Source organism: Talpa occidentalis, unplaced genomic scaffold (genome assembly GCF_014898055.3).
Source record: "Talpa occidentalis isolate TD23 unplaced genomic scaffold, MPIMG_talOcc4v2.1 talOcc4.6, whole genome shotgun sequence".
Taxonomy (NCBI): Eukaryota; Metazoa; Chordata; class Mammalia; order Eulipotyphla; family Talpidae; genus Talpa; species Talpa occidentalis.
Window position 1 is genome coordinate 82,741,037 of NW_023604972.1, and position 19,118 is coordinate 82,760,154.

A 19,118-nucleotide genomic window follows, 5' to 3' on the forward strand; every position below is an offset into this window, starting at 1 on the left:
GCCTCCTGCAGCGTGGACCTGTGGTGAGTTGGGTCCTCACCCCTGTCATCCAGGTTTCCACTGGGGCTGTGACCTGCCCAAGTAGGGTAGCCCCACTCTGGGCCTCCAGGGCCCCAGGGATCTGTGACCAGGCAGAGGACTTGCTTTTTGTCAAGTGGCGTCCCCCACTTTGCCCCTTCCCCCACCTAAGCTCGGCCCCACGGTTTCCATGGTGACCATAATGGAACCTTGGATGCTGAGGTTTTTAACAGCTCTTTTGCCAACTGCCAGTTTGCTGCCTGCAGTTGAGGGCAGGGTCTCAGGGAAAGGGAAAGAGAGGGCAGGGCGGAGGACTGTGGGGGACCTTGGGCAGTGGCAGGGGAGGCAGGACTCCAAGAGGAGGAAGGGTCCTAGAAACTGAACCAAGCTGGGGGGATGCCTGGGTGGAGCCTCACCCACTTGCTTATCATTGAAGGACACAACCCAGAAGCAGCCACAGTGTGAAACAATGAAAGCAGGACTTGTTATACAGTGCGAGGGAGAGACTGAGATGGGGGAAGAGTAATTACATGGTGGCACATGGCACCTGTCCTACCCCTTCGAGACTGCTAAGCAGAGACTGAAGCTGGCCTTGGCAATCTGGTGTCGTCTGCACAGACACCTCTCCTCACCAGTGGTACAACTGCCAAAGCCCAGCAACTTTACCCCAAAGCTCAGTGGTTTTAACTACTAAAAGGCCTGCAGTCTTATCTGCCCAAAGACTCAGTTTTGCCTGTTTTACATCAGCCTCCAGCTGAGAAGTGGATGTGGAAGGCTCCACCTTCAATTTGCTGTGTCACCTACTGGCTCAAAGGTTGCTCCTCATTGTCCCTTTTACACCCTCACTTTGAGGACTGGGCAACAGAGGGCACAACTGTTGATCTGAGAGAGAGGAGGCCCTGGCCCTAGACAGCACCCCCCTCCTAGGCAGATGTCTGCCCTTCCCCGGCGTGGTGGTCATCACACTGGCGCCTGCACATGGTTTTCACCTCCACCTGGAGAGCAAACTCACAGGGAGTGATATTCCTCCCAGAGGCCTGAAAATTTTAGACTATAAGTGGATATCAGTAGGAAAAGAGGCAGAGAGGGGTGGGTAAATCAGGTAAAAGGAGTCATTTGTATGGACTTTCAGTAGTAAACTTAATGTAGTATATATATATATATACATAGAGATGTTGATTTTTAACATCTGAAACTTGTATGCTATTATAATTCTATGTTATTCAATAAAAAAGAGATCAGTTCTCAAGTGTCGGTTCCTTGAAGCATTTTCTCAGGCAACCACTTGTCTCTGTTCATCCTTACTCATCTAATTAATTCTACAAATGATACGTGCTCAAGAATTTGCAGAGAGACATACCCTCCATCTTAAACAATTCTAGCTAGGAAAATGACAGGAGATGGGTAACTTCTCAGTCCTTGATGTTCCTATTTTACTTTGAATGGACACGGCTACCACCTTATTTTTTATGTGAATGAGCAGAGGAAAAAAAATATAGTGAAAAGAATAATGTACCAAATGGAATTTTAATTGTTAGTATGAAAATAACCATGAATATTTTCCTCTACCTAGTAAGATACTAGTAATAATATTATCTTTAAGTTAGAAGAGTGAGGCTGCAAGCAAAATGTCATACCTTCTAGTTCCGAGGCTCTTGTTCGGAGCGGATATCACCTAAATTACGTCTCACACACAAGCTGAAAGCCCACTCTGACCAGGCAACATACTGACTGGGTGGACTAGAGAATGCAGGGGTCCAATAAAAGCTGCTGATCCTACATCCACTCTACCAGAGAGTCACAGCGTTCTTATGAAGAAACCACCTTCAATCCTTGATTTTTATATGCAGAGATTAAAGCATTTATTTACTTCCTGCAAGAACTGATCTTCTAGTGATAAGCATTTAATTTTATATAGAGCTATGCAAAAAAAAAAAAAAAAAACTTTATCTGTTTATTTTCTTGAGTTCCTAAAAATGTGCACTGCATTAAAGCAGCCTCAGGGCTCAAGAACCATCAAACCACATTTGTAAAATGTAAGAAAAACAAGTGCAGTGATTAAAATATATGAAAGTACTGAAGCTACTAATTTTAATTCTAATTCCCTTATCATTTGGGATGCCTGCCAGTTTTAAAGTATAGATAAATGTTAACCAAACAGCATTATGTAGACAATGAAAAATTGTCTTATTTGAATAAATTATAGGAATGTGGCTATGCAGGAAGGGAAAAAGATGTCCATACAGGAAAACTCCTTATGGATCACTACCAAGGGTCTAGCAGTCATCAGAGAAACCACCTGGGTCATAATTGTGTGCCCTCTGCCAAGACAGAACCCCAAGCTATCATCCTTTTCCGACTCTTACCTGAATTCAGAAAGAGATTCTCACAGACAAGACCCACTCACTAATATTTTTATTCTTTTATTTATTCAGCAGTTTTTATTGAACATTTATTATGTTCAAGGTTTTGAGGGATATGATTAGATACTGCTTTTGAACTCATGAAGTTCCTGGGCTATCACTTTTTGTGGTGAGATGTTTTCACGTACCCCCTACACAGTAACCTCCTGGATTATTTACCTCACAGTAACCTCCTAGAATATTTTTCATATTTATTGGAGTTTGTTCATGTCACTAATACCAACACCACCGATCCCTCCCAAAGTCCTAATTCATTATCTTGAAATACGAACTTCCATGTCAGCTCAGTATGAATGCATTATATGTGTTACTGTCTGACTCTAGAAGGAAAAACATGTAAAATATAGACGGGATCACAAGAAGCCCAGTAATACCAATAGGGAAACAGAAAAGAGTATATAAAAGACCTTAATGTGCAGTTTGGCTAGCTTACTTGCCACTGTAGGTTTACACTATTGCTAAAAAGCCTAAGCAAAAATGTTATTATAATGGTAATAATAACATTAAAACAGATACTAAATAATCTTAGAGACTGCTTGTTTAGAAATAAAGGAATAAATGAATATGTAAAAAAGTAAAAAAAAAAATAATTTACTGAGTTGGCTGCAGGGTCACACTTCTGGGAATCGAAGATAACTTTTCATCTCCACCACAGGACCCACCACAGGAATGCACGTCTCCTTTTCCACATCTATTGACACCTTGTAAAGTTGGGGCAATTGCTCTCGATCCTAACTGACCAGGAAGTGTCTATGCCCTCTTGTCATTTAACTGAACTAAGTATATGAGTAATGCACAAGGTATCCTTCACAGTTGACATCAAGAATGGTTAGCCAGCTTACTGAGACACAGGGGTGACATTTAGGACAGTACATTTAGGACAGTCTCATACACATTCTATTGAGAAGGACCTACCTGGGAGTGACTTGGGAACATTTAGGAATCCAGTAGTGAAAATCAAGTGAATTCGTGAAAATGTTTATCACAATACAGAGGACACAACTATAGGATTTCCACACTTTATTCAGCACTAACTCTCTAGAATCCGTGTAAATACTTCTGAGATCTCAAAAGTGAACCCCAGCCTGTGAAAACCTGGGCCTGACCTGCCGCGGGGTCAGGTGGTCTCATAGGGTCTTGGACTAAGGGAAGCCATGGATGGTGGTGGCTTCAGTGGGGTCAGAGGCCTGTCCGAGTGGCCCTGAGTTAGGTGGATGCTGCTGGAGCATGGGGCTGGCCTGCTGGAGGCACATGCCATTGGCCCTTAAACATGTTCAAGTCCCACAGCAGCAGCAGCAATCATGGGACTTCTGTATCATTTTCTTTCATGACCAAAATTATTGGGCATAAATATAATAAGTTAGCCCAATTTATGTAAAAGGGGAAAATGACCTACATTAGGAATTCCTCTGCCCTTTTTAATAGTCTTCCGTGAAAGTCAGGGAATGTGCGGTTGAGGATGATACTTACTTCTCCTCCGGGTGCATGCATCTTTTCCAGAGCTTCAGAAGTGACTGTCTCAACATTTTCTGTCCCCACTACTCAATCTGAACTATATTTCTAATTTCTATATAAAGAGTTTCCATGATTATGTAATGATCCCCTGTACCCCAAGAAATAAAAACACACCCATGAAGTTTAATATAAATACTAATATAAGTGTAGGTGTAACACACACACGTACATACATACACAGATCCTGAAATGCTTTTCCTCTTGAGGCCTAGCCAAAAATCATCCTTTTCAAATGTGTTCACACTGATATAAGTCTCAATCCTGGTTAAATGGAACATACTAGGTTATTTGATGTACACAAGATTGGGATCAGTTTTCCATTTTAGTAAGTAGAAACAACTAGCTCAAACTTTGTTATCACACTCAGAATGCACTTTTTACAGATAAGCAGAATTGCTTTTTAAAAACGTTTCCCTGAGCAGATTTCAAAAAATAGCTCATGTTTTAAGTAGCAAGGGAGTATTATCTCAAAGTTGAATTGTTAATGTGTTCTGAAGCCTTGTGATACTTGGATAAATATGTTGACTAGCTCCTCAGGCTTTAATTATATCTCTTTTTAAAAAGAGTAACCCCTTGAAGCTGGAAACACAAGTAATTAGTATAAAAACGTCAACTATCTATAGTGCTCAAAATGCAAAAATGCCAAGTAAGCAATTACTATGCATGGCTTTAAAAAAAATTATATCCTTTCTTATTTACATATGAACATGTTCATCACTCACAATTTTTTCTTGTGGCTGATTGGAAGACAAGCTACAGATCCTAGTGCACTATATCTTCTGTAATTTTCAATTTTTGAGGCACTAGTGTCAAGTTGATGTAAGATTGTGCACAAAAATGATGACCTAGAGATATTAACTGAAAAGAAAGTTTATTTTTAAGCTAAACTAAAGACTCTTGGCAGGAGAATCCAGTAAGAATACATATTAAAGCAACGGATTACATGTTAGTCATTAACGTAGCCCCAGCATACAGCACCCAACAGAACTATTCATCTAAACTGATTGAATTTAGTGCTGTATTTTATTTCTATGCCCTCTTGTTTTACCATTCCTATTCAAGGAAAACAAGGATAAAAGTTTATTGTGTGTCAGTCAGCATTCTACAGTGTCCCTTCTCCATTACCCAAGTGATGTGCCATTACAGGTAGAGGCGCAAAACTTAAATATATATAGTAAAGTTCTAGTCTAGAAAGAATAGAAAAAGAAATGATTGATAAAATATTAGGCCATTGGAAACAATTAAAAAAGGGGCTCCTACCTCAAAAGGAAGATGGAAAGGGCCCACCACATAACCAGCCCCCAGTTGACCTGGGGCTGTAGGTCTTTGACCCAGGGGCATGCCAGCATGTTTCCATAGGGAGCCACAGCCCCAAGTTCCAGCCAGGCCCTCTCCCCTGGCCACCAGCCATAGCCCTTTTGGAGGCCACCAACAATAAGGACCTCCTCAGGCCACATCCCTGGGTGGAGGATTCTGAGGAGGTCAGGTGGTGGTTTTGTTGGGGCCTCCCTCTCCATGCATTGGAGCACATGTTGGCCGTGTGCTGGGCCTGCTACCTGGTGGATGGTGGATGGTGGGGGCACCAGGACCCAGGAGCTCACGGTGGCCCAAGGGATGAGTCCCAGGACAGATATTGTACAGGTGGATGGTGGTAGCACCAGGTCCCTGGAGCTCACTGTGGCCCGAGGGACGAGTCCCAGGGCAGATGTTGTACAGGTGGACGGTGGAAGCACCAGGTCCCAGGAGCTCACGGTGACCTGAGGAGCAAGTCCCAGGACAGATGTTGTACAGGTGGATGGTGGAAGCACCAGGTCCCTGGAGCTCACGGTGGCCCAAGGGATGAGTCCCAGGACAGATGTACAGGTGGACGGTGGGGACACCAGGTCCCACACACAGCTCCCGGTGGTATAATTAGGATACGTTGGGCGTGATGTCATGGCCATGGCTGGTGGGAGAGCTGATGAGCTGCATGTCCGTGTGGGTGCTGGCAGCAGCCATACCTGGTCTTTACCACACCAGGAGCTCAAGCTCCTGGGATCTGGGTCTAGCAGAGGTGCTGGGCGGGGAGTCTCAGCAGGACCTGGCCACAGCCCCACGTGGTGGGTGGTGTTTCTATTCAGGTGCTGGACTTGATTTCCCAGGCCTGGCTCCTGTCCTTGGGAAACCCAGGGACCTGTCTTCCGCGCTTCAGGCCTGAGAGCACAGTGTCTTGTGCTACAGTGGACTGGGGGCCACTGCCATTCTTCTCACCTGGCCAACAGCCCTCTGACCATGGAACCAGGTAAGCGACCAGTTTGCCCAGGGTCCCTGAGACACCTAGACGGTGACTAGACACCTGCAGTCGTCTAGTGCGGGTGTGGAGACTCAAGGGGCCACAGAGAGGTTGAAACGTGTGTGCCAGCACGAAGGTCGAGAGGAGGGTTTGGGCCTGTGGCCCGGGACAGGACGAGTGGTCCGGGACAGGCTAAATGGGCCTGGAGGCCCAGGCAGAGTTGGACACCAAAGTGCAGAGCAATGAAAAGAGAACATGCTCCAAGAGAGCCATCGCTCCAAAGTGAGGAGTGGGCCCAGCAACCGGCTTTATATACCTTCCCAGATGGAACTCTTGCGAGTCACAATGCCTCCTCTGACTTCACCCTCACAAGCCAGCCAATTCTAAGGGCCATCGCACCCGAGTCTTGCTGGTGCAACCAATCAGTAGGCAGTTCAGCCAGCCAATCACCACGCAGCTCTCACATTGCATTCCCGACTTCTCTGCCAGGCCAACCAGCCCCTACAGAGTGGACCCGTGTACGGGTGGGTCCTTACTCCTGGCATCCAGGCTCCCACTGGGGCTGTGACCTGCCCAAGCAGGGTAGCCCCACTCTGGGCTTCCGGGACCCCAGGGATCTGTGACCCAGCAGGGGACTTGCTTTTTGTCAAGTGGTGCCCCCCGCCTCTTTGTGACACCCCCCACCTAAGCTCGGCCCCAGGGTTTCCAGGCTGACCTTGGGTGCTGAGGTTTTTAATAGCTCTTTTGCCAACTGCCAGTTTGCTGCCTGCAGTTGAGGGCAGGGTCTCAGGGAAAGGGAGAGAGAGGGCAGGGCGGAGGACTGTGGGGGACCTTGGGCAGTGGCAGGGGAGGCAGGACTCCAAGAGGAGGAAGGACCCTTGAATCTGAGCCAAGCTGGGGGAATACCTAGGGGGATGTCTGGGTGGAGCCTCACCCACTTGCTTATTACTGAAGGACACAACCCAGAAGCAGACACAGTGTGAAGCAATGAGAGCAGCCCCTGTTTATACAGGGAGACAGGCTGGTCCATGGCCCCTGTCCTGTCCTTCCCATGGAGTGTGCCAAGGAGAGACAGGCCCCAAGCAAAGCTGCACTTCACCTGTTGGGTTGCCTACACAGACACCCCACCTCACCAGGGGTTTAACTGCCAAAGCCCAGCTACTTCATTGCCTCAAAGCTCAGTGGCTTTAAGTACCGAAAGTTCTGTAGTTTTATCTGAACAAGAGTCTCAGTTTTAAGTGTAACTCTTTAATATACCCGCCCATTTCCCATCAGCCTCCAGCTGAGGGGTGGATGTGAAGGCTCCACCTCTACTATCAAGTTGGCTGAGTGTCACCTACTGGCTCAGAGGTTGCTCCTCTTTGTCCCTCTTACACCCTCATTTTGAGGACCAGGCAACAGGGGCACAACCGTTGATCTGAGAGAGAGGAGGCCCTGGCCCTAGACAGCACCCCCCTCCTAGGCAGATGTCTGCCCTTCCCCGGCGTGGTGGTCATCACACTGGCGCCTGCACGTGGTTTTCAGCTCCACCTGGAGAGCGAACTCACAGGGAGTGATACTCCTCCCAGAGGCCCTAGTCTACCCCGCCTTGAACCATCTATGTGAGGGATCCCATGATGGAAGCGATGCCTCTTATAGCCTGTGCACCCTTATTTATTTATTTAAAGATTTATTTATTTAAAGATTTATTTATTTATTTGTACAAGCACTGGGTACAGTCAGAAGTGCAGGAGGTTGAGAGAATTCACCAGAGCCAGAGCGGGGAGCAGAATAGGCAGACCGACGAAATACACTGCTGAGGGGAGCAGCAGGCGGCAGGAGAGGTCTGCGCACCATGTGGGATCCTCGCTGGTTGGGGATCGAACCAGCTCTGCAGAGGCTGCAGGCCGCTTCGCAACCCAGTGCTCAAAAGCTGCGCCAAGGGGAGGTCCCGTGCACCCTTATTTATATGGCATGCATTTGTACAGAGAAGCTCAGCGAATCACCCCATATTGACACTTATGTGCCAGCAATAATCCTAAGATTGAGTCACCCTAATGCGATTGGTTTCAATATTAGGGCATCTGCCTGTTTGAAATCTGGCAAGTGGATTTTACCCAAATTTCCCCAAACACTGGCATTTATATGCATTGAGGTCTTGATCTTTGTGGATACCTTCTCAGAATGGGTGAAAGCATTCCCCACTGGGACAATAAAGGCTTCAGACCTTGCCAAACAACGGAAGGAATAATTTCTCCCAGAGACACAATCTCCATAATAGTGATTCACAGTCAAGTCTGCCCTTTGCTAAGGGCTGTGTCCGTAAAAGAACTCTGGGTGAGGTTTTTCAGGCAGGTGGGGTTGCAGGGGGCATTGCCTGTGGGTGATCTGCTGCTGGTTGCTGACAAGCAAGTGGACAGAGCCCTGGCTTTAGTGTCAAAGTGTGGCCAGAGGTCTATGGTCTTCTGATGGATGGCCTGAGTCTGCCCTTGGCTGCTTGGGGGCTTGATTACAGATGACTTGAGTGGAGGTTGGTGAGGGGCCTTGGTGCTCTCATTTCTGTGTAAATGTTGTGCTCTTTCTTGGGGACAGACCAAAGGAGAGGCTTGGGACTTAGGTTTCCCAAGGTGAGGGGCTGCCAAGTCACTGCTGGTCCTGGTGGGTGATAGTTTTATACTCAGTTGGCATCCACTGAGCTGCTGGAGGTGGGGTGTCTGGCAGAACTACTCACCTGAGTGTCTGTGAGGCAGCTGGTGGCAGCATCATGTGAACATTCCTTTGATCCAAGTTCCTGAGTTCCAGAGTCAACTCCTAGGGTCCTAGGATTGGTGAAGCAGTGCATTAGAAGAAGGGTTTTTTTTTTTTTTTTTGTGTGTGTATATATATATATATATAATATTTAAGTATTTTATTTTATTTATTTATTTTTTATTTTTTAAGTTTTTATATTCCCTATACAATTGCACCCCCCTTATTTTAACCCCAATCCCTCTCCTCCCCACCCCCATAGTATGTCTCTGGTTTATAGTTGCTTGTCGATTTTGATTTTTTCTTTCTTATATTCTTTTTTCCTGGTCCCTTATTTAGGGTTTCTAGATTCCTGCTATGAGTGAGACCATCCAGTATTTTTCTTTTTCTTTCTGGCTTATTTCGCTGAGCATGATCCCTTCCAGCTCCAACCATGTTGCTGCAAATTGCATTAGTTTATCTTTTTTGATTGCTGAGTAATATTCCATTGTGTATATGTACCACATCTTCTTGATCCAGTCGTCTATTTTTGGGCATTTGGGTTGTGTCTATAGCTTACCTATTGTAAGCAGTGCTGCTATAAACATAGGGGTGCAGGTGTGCTTTGGAATTAATGTTTCTGTGCCCTTTGGGTAAATACCTAGGAGTGGAATTGCTGGATCCTATGGAAGCTCTATCTTTAGTAGGTCGAGGAATCTCCACACAGCTTTCCATAGTGGTTGAACCAGTTTTCACTCCCACTAGCAGTGCAGGAGAGTTCCTTTTTCTCCACATCCTCGCCAACATTTGTTGTTGCTGGTTTTTTTAATATGTGTCATCCTCACTGGTATAGGATGATATCTCACTGTAGTTTTGATTTGCATTTCCCTGATTATAAGTGATGTTGAACATTTTTTCGTATGTCTAGAAGAAGGGGTTTGTAGACAGCTTTTTCGCTAACATGCTAAGCCACTGACTAAGCTCCGCCACTTTCAGGGGACAAATATTTATTTTGCTGTGCGCTGTTATTCAAATCTGCTTTCACACATTGACTTGGTCTTCTATAGCCTTGTCTGTGGATTTCTCACCCATGGACAGATTTCTCAGCTTCTGCTGGTTCTTCTGCTCTTCAAAAGAAGAGCAAGAAGTAAAGGGCTCCCCAAGTTACAAGCCCAGGAAACCTGAACGAACTTGGTCCCGGGCCGAAGATCTCTGAGGCAGGGGCACACCAGCACCTCTGCATATTTTGCCCACAGGGAGATTGTGCTCTGAATGGCACCAAGGTCCAGCCAGTCCCCCTCCCTTGGCCACCAGCCACTGCCCTTCTGGAGCCTGCCAACAGTGGGTATATACAGCACCTCATCAGGCCACTTTCCTGTAGAAGGAGTTTAAGCACAGCAAAGTAGTTGGTTCTAGGGTTGGATGCTGCTTTTCTGGGCATTGGAGCACCTGTGAGTCAAGGATTGATTGTGTGTTGGACAGATACCTTGCGGTGACTGCAGTTTGCAGGTGCTGCTCCATGCAATGGGGTCTGGCACAAGTCCTAGGCCTGGTGTTCCAGTGCTGGCAGGTAGAGCACCAGGTTCCAGGAGTCTATGGTAGTGTAAGTGACAAGTCTTATGCCAGATGTTCCAGTGGTGGCTGGAGGCAACACCAGGTCCCACACAGCTCACAGTAGTGTAACTGGCATGTGCTAGCCTGATGGTGGTAGCTGGTAGGAACACAAAGTCTCAGGAGCTCATGGTAGAGTAAGGCACAAGGTCTAGGCCTAATGTCATAGCCATGGTTGGTGGGACCACCAGGTACCAGGTATGGTTCATGGAGGTGGTGTCCCACAGAGCTGATGGGCTGGGTGTCTACATGGGTACTGGTGGCCACAGCTGGTCTGAGGTAAAGCTCCTTTGCTTTGGGTCTGGCGGAGGTCCTGGGTGGAGAGTCTGAGCAGGGAATGGCTGTAGCCCCATGGAGTGGGTGGTTTTCCTGTCAGGGTCCTGGACATGGGATCCAGGCCTGGCTGCATGTCCTGGCGAAACGCAGTGACCTGCCATGCGTGTTGCAGGGCTGAGAGCACAGTGGCTTGAGAGTCTGGTGCCCTTTTGGTTTGGGGAACACTGGCACTCCCCTTCCCACCGAGCCAGTGACCCTTTGAAGTACAAAACAGGTAGTGAGCAGTTTGGCCTGGGGCTCTGGGATACCTAAAGTGTCTTGCAGTCACTAGTTGGTATGGTTGGTTCCGGGGGCTACTGAGGGTTTCCATAGTGGGTGCTAGCACGAAGGTTGACAGCATGGTGTGTACCTGTGGCCCAAGACAGGCCAGGTGGGCCTCGAGCATGACAAAGTCTGAGCTAGAGGCCCAGTCGAATTGGAAGCCATGGCACAAAATGCAGCAAAGAGCAGGAACAGATACTATGAGAGAGCCGTCTCTCCAAAGTGAGGCCTAGGTCTGGTGTCCTGGCTTTCCATACCCCCAGATGAAACTCTTGTGAGTCACAATGCCTCCTGTGATTCACCCTCATGTGCAGCCATCGGCAGGCCTGTCTCAACTGGGTCTTGCTGGTTCAGCCAATCAGTAGGCAGTTTGGCCAGCCATTCACCATATGGCTCTCACCTAGGCCTGCTGCTTTTACTTTCACCCCACTCCCTACTCTCCAGAGATGACAATCATTTAGGTAGGGACATCTCTATGATCCACATTCAGCATGAAGCAGCTGCAGAGATTTTTGATCTCCACCGTTTGTCCCTTGATTTGTCATTGTCCTCTCTGGAGAATGGGAAATTTTGGGATTTTAGAGGTAAAAGGTCAGTCTCTTCCTTGCCTTGAAGACAAGGATAAAATTTTTAAACAGACAAGCAGAGATGAAATGTTGCCATGGATACTCTGCCCTGAGACCTTGGGCAGATAATGGGGCCAAATGGTTGTTATTTAAACAGGGCCATAAAGTCCACCCTTGGCCATTAAAGGCTGATGTAAACTCTAAAAGAATCAGGGACAAATCATGCCCTGACACTCTAGCAGGTTATCTCTAGCACAGACCTGTGTCCTAAATCTTAGAAGGCCCACATGTGAGAGTATGAAGTGCTTCAGATTTCCCTCCCTGCACAGAGGACAGCCGTCTTCTTGCCCACTTCATCTTTTTTGCAGGGAATTAATAAATCTTCCTTTTCTGCCTTTCATGATGTCTGTGGAGACTCTTTTTTTCCTCTCACCACTGACTGCCACCAAGGTAATGTTTTTTTGCCATAAATGCTGTGATATCTTGCTATGTTGTTTCTTTGCATCTGTTTTTGGCCCCCTCCAATTTATTTTCATAATGCCAATCTACTTTTATCATGTTTTTGCTCAAAATACCTTTACGGGTTCCTTTTGCTCTCAAGACAGAGGCAAAAGTTCTTACTAGGATGTCTTGATGGGGCCCTTGCTTATTTTTCTGTTCTCATGGAATACTGCTCTCCCCCTTGCTCACTATGCGTCCTCTTAATCCCTCAAAAGTGCCAATAATTTCTTTCCTTATTTAACACCTTTCCATATACCATTTATTGGGGTGCTCTTTCCTCTGATAACCCTCTTATTTGGTTTAAATGTCAAGGAAGCCTTTCCTAGCACTCAGAAGCTCTTTTGTGCTTTCCTTATATATTCCCCCTTCTTTGTACATTTCAGATCCATGTTCAAGTAATTAAAGATGTAATTTTGGTCTTAACATCTGTATTTCCCACTAGACTGCAAGTTGCATGAGGGAAAAAAACCATCTATTTTCCATCATCATTTCCTTGGTTCTTCCATAGTGCTTGTCACACACCAGGGCCTCAGCTAGTGATTTTGAATTGGTATTGGGAAGAACTCTCAAGTATTTGAAAAGCATACATGGAAGAATCGAAAACAGTACTCAGCTGTCTTGGGTTCTTACAGACTACACTTCTAAGGAGAACTGCTGCTGTCTACTAATTGTAGTCATCAGCTCGTAGAACACAATCTGGTGTTTTCATTTCTGCAGAGAGTGCCATTGTTGAATGAGTGCTTCTCAAAGTTAACATGCATCGCCTGAGTTACTGGAAGATTTGTTAAAATACAGTTGCTTGGTCCTGCCCTTGGGAGATTCTGATTCAGTTGGTCTGGGTTGAGTCATGAGATTTTTCCTTTCTCAATAGTTTCTAGGTGGTGCTACTGCTGTTTGTCTGATAGTCACATGTTGAGAACCACTGACATAGACTGTAGCCACCGATCATCTTGAAAAGCAATGCAATCTCTTCTGGGGAGGAGGGGAGACGAAGTTCTGTCATTCCCACTGTGCACAAGTCGCTGTGAGCAGGGAGTGACCTATTGCTATCCCTACTTCATGGGAACTTGAAAACTGCAGAAAGGGATCAGTGACAATAAAAACTGGCTTAGATCCTTGCTCAATGAGGTTCAGCGATTCATTTGCAGGGCACTGTAATTTAACTTGTGGGCATGATAAGATCAATTCAAAGATGTATCATTTCCTGAATACGTGCGTAGTCTGGCATTTGAAACCTGCATTTCACATCACCTTTGAAACTCTCTAATAAGAAGTTGGTTTGCTCATTCTAAAGATGTGGGGGTTTATAGCTTGCAGTTTTGAGTTTCACCACACACACTTTAGTTCTGTGGAGCAACATTTCACTTCATCACTGAGCACCTGAATAAATGTGTTGTTTTTTTTTTTCATCAAACTAGATAAGCAAACAAGACACTCCTGAGTTAAAAGGGAATAGAATGCCTGCTCTTCTTCAGTGCCATGAGCCCAGTAAAATTACCACTTGCTATTGCATGTATACAACCAGCAAGGTGCAAATCAACCCTCACACGTTTTTCTCCTGGGGGAACAGTGTGAGTTTCTGTGCTATCAGAAGTGTGCTGCAAGTGAAACTTAGCCAGCTGCCTTTCTAGAGACATAATTATCTCAGGAAAATGAGAGGAAAACTCAGCTTCTCAAATAGAATCAACAACAAAAAGCTAGTACACAAATTGGATAATAATTGTAGATTATTAGCCATGGAAGAAAGAGTTGTCATCAATTGATCCAATCTCCTTATTTTCCAAGGAAAAACCATCTTGGGAAGGCTAAATCTCTGCCAAGGTTATCGAACTCAGTAGGAGCGGCCCATGACTGCTGTTCAGATCTGTCTCCTAGGCTGGTGCTATTTTTATGCTGTCTTGTATTTAGTGATTAGGTAAATTCTTATGCCTGGTTTATGTTCTGTATCATTGACAAGTCAGGAAATGAGTTATTCACCTCTAGATTTCTTTTATTCTCCTGGTGAGGAGCATATCCAGGTTATCCTAGCAACATAACACAATATAGCTTATGGAGATATCATTTAAAGCTCCTTAAACAGGCTTTGGAAATCAGATTTTTAAGTCTGCATCAGGAAATCAAATGTCAGCATAGGTGAAGGGGGTGGCTAGTAGCACTGACAATCGTTTTTACACTGTTCTTAGCCTTATTATCAAGGATCTTTTATTAATGTGCAGATCCAGAATATGTCATCATTTCAATAATTTTGTCAAGACTCTGGCTGCAAATATGAGAAACTCAAGGTGGGCAGTGTAAGGGAAATTATTAAAGAATATTACATTTAGTGTCATATATTCAAGGGTAGGAAATGACTTACTATTAAGTATAAAAGAGACTAGCTTAAAAGAAACTTAAAGAATCCTATAGTCAGTAAGTCAACAAAGTTTTAGTAAATATCTGCTATAGGGACACATGAGAAAAACTCAGTTATTGTGTTCAGAGCTGATATTGTAATGGGGCAGTTCCAACAGTAAACATGCAAATGGACCAATAGAATAATTTCAGACACTGATAAATGCTGTGAAGAAAATAAGGAAATGTGATCAATAGCAATGGGGGCAGAATGTTCTGCATTGGTTGAGCGTCAGAAAGGCCTTCCTGAGCAGGTGACTTCTGAATTATGAGGCGGGCATATGTAGACATTTCCAACTAGATGTGCCAAATGTTCTGAAACAAAATTAAACTTAGTATGAAATGTACAAGGAGTATAAGACTGGTATGCTTCAAATATAAGAATTGAAAAGAGACATTATTAAAGGAATAAGAGAACAGATTACATAGGGCCTTTTAGATTTTGTTAAGAAATTAGTATTAATTTGGGTGTAATAAAAATTCATCAGAGACTGATAAGATAGTACTGCTCTGATAACTTGATAACAGCTGCTGTCTGTAAAACTGACTATTAGATGGATGTTGCAGAAATTTAGTGAGTGATGGTGATGAGGTAGTAATGGTAAAGAATTGGTGAGGAGTGAAAAGAGTCAGGATCAACTTTGGAGATAGCACTTATGGGACTTGCTGATGGATTAATTATGAAATATGAGGAAGAGAGGAATTAAGAGTGATGGGGGCCTCCCTGGTGGCACAAGGGTTTAAGACGCAACCTATGAAGCTGTCTGCAGCCCCTGCAGTCGGAGTTCCATCTCTTACCAGGAAGCTTCCCACATGGTGCAGCAGACCTCTCCTGACTCGTCCGCTTCTCCCCTCAGCAGTGTATTTCGGTCAATCTGCCTGTTCTGTTCCCCACTCTGTCACTGGTTAATCCTCTTACCGAACCCCCTCCAACACCTCTGGCCTGTACCCCAGTTCTTGTATGCATAAATAAATAAATCTTTTTTTTAAAAAAGAGTGACTTGTAGGAAGGATTTTTTGCCTAAACAATTGAATGTATGTTGGTGCATTTGTTGAAAAGAGGAAAACTTGGAAGATGTGGGCTGGGGAAACAAAAATTCTTTTGGTTAGGTTAAGTGAGGTACTTCTATTCCCCCTCGCCCCCGCCACAAACTTCTATTATAATTTAGTTCATCTTGCTCTAAGCCAGCTATCACCCATCCTTAATAAGTACCTCTTATCTCTAAGCAGACTCTTTAAAAAAAAGAACTTTATTTAAAATAGCATATACTCAATTAAGTATTGGTTTACATTATTGTATAGGATTAAAACATAAATTATCTCACCTCTTCAGGTGCATGTTATCACACCATACCCACCACCAGGGCCCCTGTAGTCTTCCACCACAGTCCGTTGTGCCCCCGCCCTCCTTTATCCCCCACTATCCTCCTCGCCCTCTGGTAGCAAGACTGAGGTAATTATTTTATAGTCATAGGGAGATGTTGGTTGGATATTTAGTGTGGTGTTCAGGGACAAATTAAGATTGAGGATACACAATTATAAGAATGTATTTACACAGTTTAAAACCAAGAGACTGGAGGAGATTACCTAGGAAGATAATTGTTGGGTAAGGAAAAATGTCAGGCTTTTCTGCCCTCCCACTGTCAGGATAGATGATGGATCCTTGAGGTCCTGAATACATGCCTGATGGCGGGCACCTGGAGTAGGGTGTGGGCATAGGTAGATGGGATTCACCTGGGCTGAGACTGGGCTTTTAAGGGCGGCGTCACGGGGACGCCAGCAGAAGCTGAGAGAGAAGCAAGAGAAGCAGAAGCTGAGAGAGAGAGAGAACACTGGAGAGAGCCCAGATAGAGCGAAGACTTGCTGGGAGGCCTGCCAGCCCCCCGGCCCCCCAGCACCCCTGCCTGCTGTGTACCGGGTAAATCCCAATAAAAGCCTGCAAAAAGCCACTGAGGACTCTGATTCCTCCTTCACCCGGTCTGCATGGGATCCTAGAAAACCTGCACCGTGTCCGTTCCTGCCCCTACAATAATAGATTAGAAGAGAATCAAAGGTAGAATCCTGGAGGCAAGATAATAGAAGAAAAGTCAGCAAAGGAGATGGATATACTAGAGAAGGTAAGGGGAAGCCTGATGTGATGAAAATGTGAAAAGTTATTTCAAAAAGTTATCCACTCAGTCAAATGTTACTGAGAGGTGAAGTAAACTGAGGCCTTTGTGATCTTTCGTGACTTTAATAAAGGCTATTTCAATGAAGCGGTAGGGACATTGGTTGAGGAGAATATTGGAGGCAAGAAAATGCTGACAATGTGGACAGAAAATGCCTTCGAAAAGTTGAAAGGAAGCAGAGATAATGGGGCGGGGATCATCGGAGGGTTTCGAGGACTGATTTTGTTTGAACACCAGTGTGATGAGCAGACAAGGGAAAGGAGAGTCTAGTTGGAATAATGTAATAGTAGGACTGAGGTCCTTGAGGCACGAGGAATGGCGATCCATACCAAGTGGTGGGATTTCCTTAGAAAGGAACTATTCTTTCTTTGTAAGGAAAGAAAGGCCCAATGTGTGAGTATAGATCCAGTTAGGATGATAATTTGATGTTGGGAAATGAGATGATTCACATCTGACTGCATTTAGTTTTTCTGTGAAGTATTAAGTGAAGTCTCTGGTATTTGATCCTCAGCGCTTAATTTTCTCATGCCCCAGATTACTGAGATAGTGTCTTAGTTCTTGCAAATAACTTGCAAATGACTTTGGATTTTGGTGACCTCTAGCCTCATCATATCTATATGCCCCTACAGCTCTGGTGACCAAATTGGTCTTATAATAGTTTTTATATCTCTTAGTTCAGATTCTTGTGAAGGAGAATCTGATTGACTCATGCTTGTCTATTGACTTTGGTTCAATGCATAACTGTGGTCCCATTAGCAATAGCTGGAAGCTTAATTCCCTGGTGCAAACAGAGTTTAGGGCTAGTCCTTTGAAAACAGCTATGCAAAAGAAGAAAGTATGCATTAGACAGTGTATTAATTTCCTGTGGCAGCTGTGAAAAATTACCATAGATTTGGTGGTTCAAACCAATATAAATTTATTCTTTCACAGATTTGGAGGTCAGAAGTGTAGAGTAAGGTATTTGCAGGCCCTACTACCTCCTGAAGCTCTTGAGGAGAATTTGTTTCTTGCTTCTTCTACTTTGGGCAGCTGCTGGCCTGTCTTGACATTCCTTGGTTTGTGGCAACATCACTCCAATCTCTGCCTCAACATCTCCTTGTCTTCCTTCTGAGTCTCTTCTCTGTCTGTTTCAAAACTTCGTCTACCTTGACCTTATAAATGTGTAGGGTAAGCGAATTACTCAGGCTTTTTACACCACTAGACTCTTTGGCTGTCACCTGCAGCCTTGATTGTGCTAATGCAGGAGGCATTTGGGAGAGTCTGTGTGGGGCACACATGCCTGATTGTGGACACCTGGAGCATGGGTGTGCACGCATGCGTGGGTGTGCACACCTGTGCCTGGAGGTCAGGGTTATATGGGCATCAATCAGAGACAGAAGATGGTTGCGAAGGAAGGCAGTGAGAGGATGAGTGGCATGAACGTGGAAGAGGTGAGATCACGCGAGAACGCCAGAGAGGGCCCAGGGAAAGAGCATAAAGATTGGTGGGGGGTTGGAGCCTCCCAGCCCCACCTCCCTGCCACGCCTGTGCTTGCCTACTTGCATGCCAGCCTCCCTGCCTGGTGTACCTGTGTACCTGGTTCCCGGAGAGAGCATTAAAGCCTGAAAAATCCACCGAGGGCTCCTGTACTCTGCTTTATCCATCTACCCTTAGCACTAGGGAACCTGCCCTGTGAATATATGGAGGGCCCATTTGGAAAATCTAGAGCAGTTTTCCTCTCAAGGTCTTTAACGTATGTGCATCTTTTGCCATGTAAGGTAATATTCACAGGGCCTAGAGATGAAGATGTATATATATCATTTTGGAGGGACTCCATTCAGCATAATATAGACAGACACTCAAAGACATTTTAGAACTTTGTCCCTTTTCAGAATTTTTCTAAAGGCTAAGAAGGATAAAGTGTTGGATTCAAGATTTTGTCTGAATCAGTGTCTGAGTAATCAGCATCTCATCACAAGGATTTATGATAACCTGAATATGGAGTCTCATGGTCTCACTGGGAAATAGCACTAATAGGCATCATTTTCTTTGTGTAAAGAGAATGCACATGAACCAAACCTGTTTTCTTTTTGAACACATATATCCAGAATGGAAGCAATAGATAGCCAAGGGACTATGTAGGTATTTTTCCATTATTACAGGCTCTGTGAAGTGTAGTCAATTTATTAAAGAAACGTCTGTTTTCACCTTGCTGTCCTTTCTTGTCAATCGAAAAAGAAAAAAAGTGTATAAAAATAGAAAGTGGCTTCTGGACTTAGAAAGGGATGAGAGAAAAATATTTGTAGCTTTGTAAGGCTGTTGGGGTTATTGTGCGTTCTTTGTGAAATTTCCTCATCCTGCTCTCTTAGCT